At 34.4% G+C, this 7,555-nt stretch overlaps 1 long non-coding RNA gene across 1 annotated transcript in view; it reads right to left on the bottom strand.

Annotated features, from left to right (window-relative positions):
- Positions 1-7,503, bottom strand: part of LOC141571551 (uncharacterized) — a 76,091-nt gene extending 68,588 nt beyond the window's left edge. The window contains exon 1 of the long non-coding RNA XR_012496373.2: positions 7,363-7,503. This is a non-coding gene — a long non-coding RNA (uncharacterized LOC141571551). The remainder of the gene's footprint in view (positions 1-7,362) is intronic.
- Positions 7,504-7,555: the final 52 nt, after the last annotated feature.

The following is a 7,555-nucleotide window of genomic DNA, read 5'->3' as shown; positions in this document are numbered from 1 at the left end:
TCTACAGGCACTTCAACAAGCCCAAAACTAAACTGCTAATCTTCTGCCCTATGTTGCTCTTCTTTCATCATCTCTATTTCATAAAAGTAGTTAACATCATTCTTCCACTTGCTCAGGCCCAAATCTTGGAATCGTTCTTGACTCCTTTCCTCTCACAGCCCACAGCCAATCCATTAGAACATCCAATTAGTTGTACCTACAAAGCTTATTCATAATCACACTACTTCGCACTACCCCCTCCTCTGCCACCTTAGACCAAACCACCATCATCTCATGCCCACCTCACTCAGTCACTTTTTTACCCTATGAAGTAATAGTTTTTAAATGTAAGTTAAATTGTTACATTTCTACTTAAAACTCTCCTATAGCTTCCCATTTTACTCAGAATGAAAACTCCTTAATCATGACCTATAAGTCTCTATATGACCTCTCTACCACCACCATCTCCACCAACTCTCTCACTTCCTCTTGCTCTCCCTCTTGCTCACTCCCCTCTATCCACAATGGTATCCTTACTATTCCTCAAACATACCAAGCACACTCTATCTCAGGGCCTTTGTATTTCTAATATTCTCCAGATATTCATATGTAATGCCCTAACTTCCTTTATCAACTCTAGTTATCCCATACAACATAAATCCCCTCTTCTTTCTTGATACCCTATCCTGATCTACTATTCATTGCACTAAAAAAAAAAAAACACACAAAAAAAAAACAAACCTTTAAAAAAATAATTGCAGATTTATATGCAGTTGTAAGAAATAATATAGAGACCTGTATACCCTTTACTCAGTTTCCCCCAATGGTCACATTTTACACAATCTATAATATAGTATAACATCACTACTAGGATATTAACATTGATATTGATACAGTAAAGATACAGAATATTTCCACAGTTCCATCACCACAGGGATTCATGTTGCCCTTTATAGCCATGCCCACTTCCCTCCAACCTTCAACCCTTCCTTAACCCCTGGCAACCACTAATCTGTTCTCCATTTCTACAGTTTTATTATTTCAAGAATGTTATATAAATGCAATCATACAGTGTTACCCTTGGGAATGGCTTTTTCTCAGTCAACATTAATTCCCTGTAGATTCATCCACATTGTGTCATACATACCTTTTTTTAACACCTGACATATATTGGGGGTGCCAAAAAACGTATACAAGTGGACACTTGGTAAACATTGCTCATGCAGTAGTTTGCTTTAATCAAAAGTGTCTGGACGCTGATGGTAACCACTTTGAGCACCTGTTGTAATTGCAGAAGTCAAATGTGATTTGTACTCATCTTTTGTATATATTTTATATATATTGTATATATGTATACTATATATGTATGTATATATTGTATATGTAGTATATATTATCTATATTTTGTATATATTGAGTATTACAATTCTAATAGTTTTTTTCCTTTCTTAAAATGTGTATACATGTTTTTGGCACCGTCTGTATATTTGCTTATTAGGCTAAGCTACATGAGAGCAGGAAATCTATTTTGTACATGGTACTTATAATGTAGACATATAATATATATTTGTTGAGTAAATGAAGTTCAGACATGACTATAAGACCCTAAATGAAGCATGCTTACCTTTCCAACCTCATCTTTCACTTCCACGACATCCCCCCAACCCTGCTACCCAACTCCCATCCAAACACACTAAATAGTGAAGGGCCATTCAGATACATTAAAAATCTTGCCATTTATGGCTCTGATTTTTTTCACCATTGCTGTTCAGAACAGTGGTTCTCAAACTTTAGCATACACTGGAATCACCTGGATGGTGAATCTTATTAAAAGACAGATTGCTAGGCTCCCACCCAGAGTTGTTGATTCATTAAGTCTGGGGGATAGGGCTTAAGAATCTGCCTTTCTGACAAGTTCCCAGGTGATGTTGATGTTGCTGGTCCATGAACCACACTTTGAAAAACACTTTTTATTTCCCTCCCCACTTCACCTGCCTAATTTCTTACTTAACCTTCAGTCCTTCCCTCACCTCCGAACATGGCGTTCTATGGTAACTGTAGTTAACCTATCACATAACTTATCATATATTGTAATGTTCTATTTATGTGTGCTTTCTGCTTCTCTCCCACCAGACTATTATCCTCAGCACCTAGCACAATCTGATAAGCAGCACTATGTACGACTACATGATGACTGAACAGGTTCCTTAATTTTGATACTTGAAAAGACTACTGAAACAATATCTTTATAGTCACAGGATAATTAAAAGGAAGTGCTTCTTCTATGTGCTAGACATAAAAGATGAAAACATCAAGGATCCCTTTATTGATAGGTTTAAGAAAAATATGGCAATTTTTCAATGTTAAGGTTTTCTAGGAAGAGTTTATTACCAAATTCTTTTCAACCAAAACACCACACATTGAAATAATGACTGACAGCCAAGGTCAAGAATGCAAGTTAAGATACTTTACCCATTACTTTTTCAATAATTACTTCAAAGTCTGTATTTTGTTCTTCTAAAAGTGTACCCATTTCCATTCAGACTAAACACCCTAAACCAAAGACTGACATAGGGGCCGGCCCTGTGGCTCAGGCGGTTGAAGCTCCGTGCGCCTAACCCCAAAGGCTGCCGGTTCGATTCTCACATGGGCCAGTGGGCGCTCAACCATAAGGTTGCAGGTTCAACTCCTCAATTCCCGCAAGGGATGGTGGGCAGCGCCCCCTGCAACTAGCAACGGCAACTAGCAACGGCAACTAGCAACGGCAACTGGACCTGGAGCTGAGCTTGCGCCCTCCACAACTAAGATTGAAAGGACAACAACTTGACTTGGAAAAAAGGCCTGGAAGTACACACTGTTCCCCAATAAAGTCCTGTTCCCCTTCCCCAATAAAAAAATCTTAAAAAAAAAAAATTTGAAAAAAAGAAAAGAAAAGACTAACATAGCCAGGCCTTCAATTAACTCTTCAACTGAACCCCAGAGCTGGCTAGATGTTGAAATCGGAACATATTTGCTTTCACAGGTCTATAAACCATTATCTAAAATTCCAAAATAAAAAATAAAGCTCTAGAAACAAAGTTTTTCAGAAATTTAAGGCAAACTTATTAGGCAGCAAAATTTGACATGAACAGATTATGTGACTATTACATAGGTTATATAGCCTCTATTTATCCTAGTTAGGGTTAATATTAATGCATTTTTGTTGCATGAATATCAATAGTTTTGATTACAAGATGCTGCTCCAGACCTCACTAATGTGTTACAGAAAAATATGGTATATGTATTATATTCCTGTGTAAAATCCCAACAATTCTGAATTCTGAAACACATCTGGCCCAAAGGGTTTAAATAAAGGATTATGTGCTGATATTGAGTGAGATATCAATTTCTGTTAATATCTATTTTTTGCCTACTGTATTGAAAATATTTATCCAAATAATGCTCTCTATTGCTTTGTATCTGAAAAATTGGTCTTATTGAAAATAGCTTTCCTCATTTCATGCTTTAATATTAGCTAAATATTGTTGGAAACTCAATGTTTCTATTCGTATATGAGACTTTCTTTTTACATCAGGTTATAGGAAATTCTATACTTTGTGATCCTTGTGGCTCATTTCCATCAGATGAATCATTGTCATCCTCACATGAATCACCACCAGAACAACTGAAGTTTAGAACTAAAAAATGTATGTAGTGGGAAACATATTATTTTGAAATGCATTTGAAAGACTGATGTCAGTTACAGGCCATTGACATTTAGTAGTCTCAACGGATGAAAACAGACTTTTTGTAGATTAAGAAGATATAAAGAGGACAATGTAAACAGATATTATCATTGTAAAGAGCAAAAACACCTAAAATATATTTAGGAATGAACTGAACAAGAAATGTGCAGGATCGGGCCGGCCCGGTGGCTCAAGCAGTTAGAGCTCCATGCTCCTAACTCTGAAGGCTGCTGGTTCGATTCCCACATGGGCCAGTGGGCTCTCAACCACAAGGCTGCCAGTTCGATTCCTCGACTCCCGCAAGGGATGGTGGGTTGTGCCCCCTGCAACTAGCAATGGCAACTGGACCTGGAGCTGAGCTGCGCCCTCTACAACTAAGACTGAAAAGATAACAACTTGAAGCTGAATGGCACCCTCCACAACTAAGATTGAAAGGACAACAACTTGACTTGGAAAAAAGGCCTGGAAGTACACACTGTTCCCCAATAAAGTCCTGTTCCCCTTCCCCAATAAAATCTTAAAAAAGAAAAAAAAGAAAAAAGAGTTGTTGTGTGGATTAAATGAATTAACACAAACAAAAACTACATAAGTGTTTATTATTTTTATAAAGCTTCCCATTTTCCCTAAATTAATCTATAAAATTAATGCAATACCCATCAAAATCACAACACTTTTTTAACTTGACAAAATGAATTTAAAGTTACTACCATGTTTCCCTGAAAATAAGGCCTAGCCAGACAATCAGCTCTAATGTGTCTTTTGGAGCAAAAATTAATATAAGACCCGGTCTTATTTTACTATACTATAAGACCAGGTCATATAATATAATAATATAATAACGGGTCTTATATTAATTTTTGCTCCAAAAAACGCATTAGAGCTGATTGTTCGGCTAGGTCTTATTTTCGGGGAAACAGGGTAATACCAGCATAGGCCAGAGAGCTGTGTCCTACTCAACTAGACTGAGAAACAATGGCTTGAACCAGAGTGGCGGGGTGGGGGTGGGGGTAGAAGAAGGGGGAAAAAAAAAAAGACCTGGTCTTATTTTATTATAAGACCGGATTTTATATAAGACATGGTCTATAATATAATATAATATAATATAATATAATATAATATAATATAATATATATATATAATTAATGTAATATAAAATATAATAAAAATAATATAATGTAATATAATAATTACTAGGTCTTATATTAATTTTTGTTCCAAAAGATGCATTAGAGCTGATTGTCCAGCTAGGTCTTATTTTCGGGGAAACAGTATGGAAAAAATAATACATATATATATATGTATATAGACACATATGGAGAGGATGGCCGGGGTAGAATGGGATGAAAACATAGACTGATGCAAGTTATTGTAATGTTCTAAATCTTATGTTGGCATTTGTTTCATATTATGTTTTTAAACTTACATATATTATAAAACTTTATTTTGCATATGTCAAATATATTTTTAAAAGACAATTCTTAAAGAAATACTCTGAAAAAGATTATTACCCTGCCAAAAATTTTAAAATAATGAAAAAATATATTAAAACAATATTACTGCCCAGTGACAAAGAAATCAATGGACTAGAAAATAAAGTACATATGAAAATTTACTACTGTATGAAAGTACCATTTTAAGTTTGTAGGTAAGATTGAATATTCAATTAATGGTGTTTGGCAACCAGCAAGTCATTTAGGAAAAAAAAAAAAAAATCAAGCTAGATTTTTTCCTTCCTCCTCATAAATAAACTTCAGATACTTTAAATATAGAAATATTTCTTAAAAGATGTCTAAAAATATTAGGAGAAAATACACACAGGTAAGCATCACATTAAAGTTGGAAACATAAAGGAAAAACTATAGACATGCCTACATAATAATGAAATACTTCACAATGACAACCTCATCACCTTAAACGTCTCCTCATGTGCACTCATTTATGGGTTCTGACTCTGATTAATTCTATGTAAACAGAGTTTTTACATAGCACAAAATTGTACATATATAATTTTATGATATACATTTTCTATAACCTTATCATATACTTTTTCTTGTACTCCTTATTCTTTCTATTTAGCCTACACATCCTCAAGATAGTCCATTCTCCTACACTCTGCTTCCCTCTCCTCTTTCTAAATAACTTTCTTTGAAAGTTATGACCATTTACTCCTTCTCAAGTGAATTTTAGTATCATTTTTTTAGATCTATAAGTATCATTCTTTTTGTATTTTAATCGAATCATAATATACAAATAACAGAGGTGAATTGTATGTTTTCTATTTTAGTCCATCTCACATTATATGTTCTTCCTTTTTGCTAGACTTCCTTTTTTGTCCTCTAATAAAAGTTTTATTGAGTGGAAGCCATAAAAAAGAAAAGGAAAAAACTTCCTTCAGCAAATAAACACCACAGACCATATTAAAAGACAAATTTAAAAAACAGAAAAAATATTTCTAATTATATTTCAAAGGTTAATATTTGTAATATAGAAAAAGCATGTGCAATTTTTAAAATGTAAATATTTCAATTTTAAAATAGGCAGATACCATGACCTAGTAATTCACAAAAATAGTCAATATATGAAAGATGTTGTTTTACACGTAGTTAACAAAATGCAAATTGAAACATGGTAAAAGATTTTTAAAAGGTGATAAAGATCATGAAGATTGACAATACTCAAGATTAACAAGGAAAGGAAGACACAGCTGTCATTCATATAGTCTGTTGGTGGAAAAGTAGTCCTCCCTTATCCATGGGGAATACGTTCCAAGACCCCCCAAAGTATGCCTGAAACTATGGATATTAACAAACACTAAATATACTATGTTTTTCCCTAAACATACGTACATTCCTGTGATAAAGTTTAATTTATAAATTAGGCACAGTAAACAATTAACAGCAATAACTAATAATAAAATAGAACGACTATAACCACATACTATAGTAATAAAAATTATGTGAATGTGGTGTCTCCCTCAAAATGTCTTATTGTACTACATGCACAGCATGGATACGTTGGACAAGGCATGATGATTCACGGCAAGGGCAGGACACAGCCAGACATTGCACGATTTCATCACGCTACTCAGAACAACACACAATGTAAAAGTCATGAATTTCTGGAATTTTCCATTTAGTATTTTTGGGCCACAGAAGTAACTGAAACCAGAAAATAAAACTATGGATAGGGAGAGAACTGTAAATACGTTTCGAAAGGAGAGTGGTAACATTATCTAGAATCTTATAGATGTGCATTTCCCTTGATCCAGTAATTCTACTACGAATTTATTGTAAGGAAATAATCAGATATATGTATACATTTATATATAATAGCCATCTAATATTGTTTGTACAAGTGAAAAACAAGTAAATACCCTAAAAGGCCAACAATTTTGGTTTTGGTGAATTTTAACCCGCTATTAAATGCTATTACATCCATCCAGTCATTAAAAATGATTATGTAATCTCTTTTATCTGGAAAGATGTGAGACATTATTGGGAGAATATAACATGCTCACATTTTTCCATTAAAAAAACACACAAAACTTCACGTGTATATATAAGTCTCGAAGTTTATATAACACTATGTCAATACTGTTATTTCTGGATGGCGAGATTGTGGGTGTTTTACTTAGTTTTACATACATTTATGTACTTACTATTGTACAGTTTTGCAAGGAGCAGGCATTTTTTTAAAAGCAGTACTCTTCTTAAAATCAGAAAATACAAGGAAACTTAATTTGCGGAAGAAAACGGGTACCGGGTGAGGATGCTGACAGGACTGAGGTAAAGCAACGGTGCTCAACGACCGGAAACACGCCACCCGGCTCCTCGGGAATTCTGGGTACGCCG

This window comes from Rhinolophus sinicus, chromosome 2 (genome assembly GCF_057876585.1).
Source record: "Rhinolophus sinicus isolate RSI-liver-muscle chromosome 2, RSI-T2T, whole genome shotgun sequence".
NCBI lineage: Eukaryota > Metazoa > Chordata > Mammalia > Chiroptera > Rhinolophidae > Rhinolophus > Rhinolophus sinicus.
The sequence above is the reverse complement of the archived record's forward strand: the minus strand, read 5'-3'. Positions and strand labels throughout refer to the sequence as shown.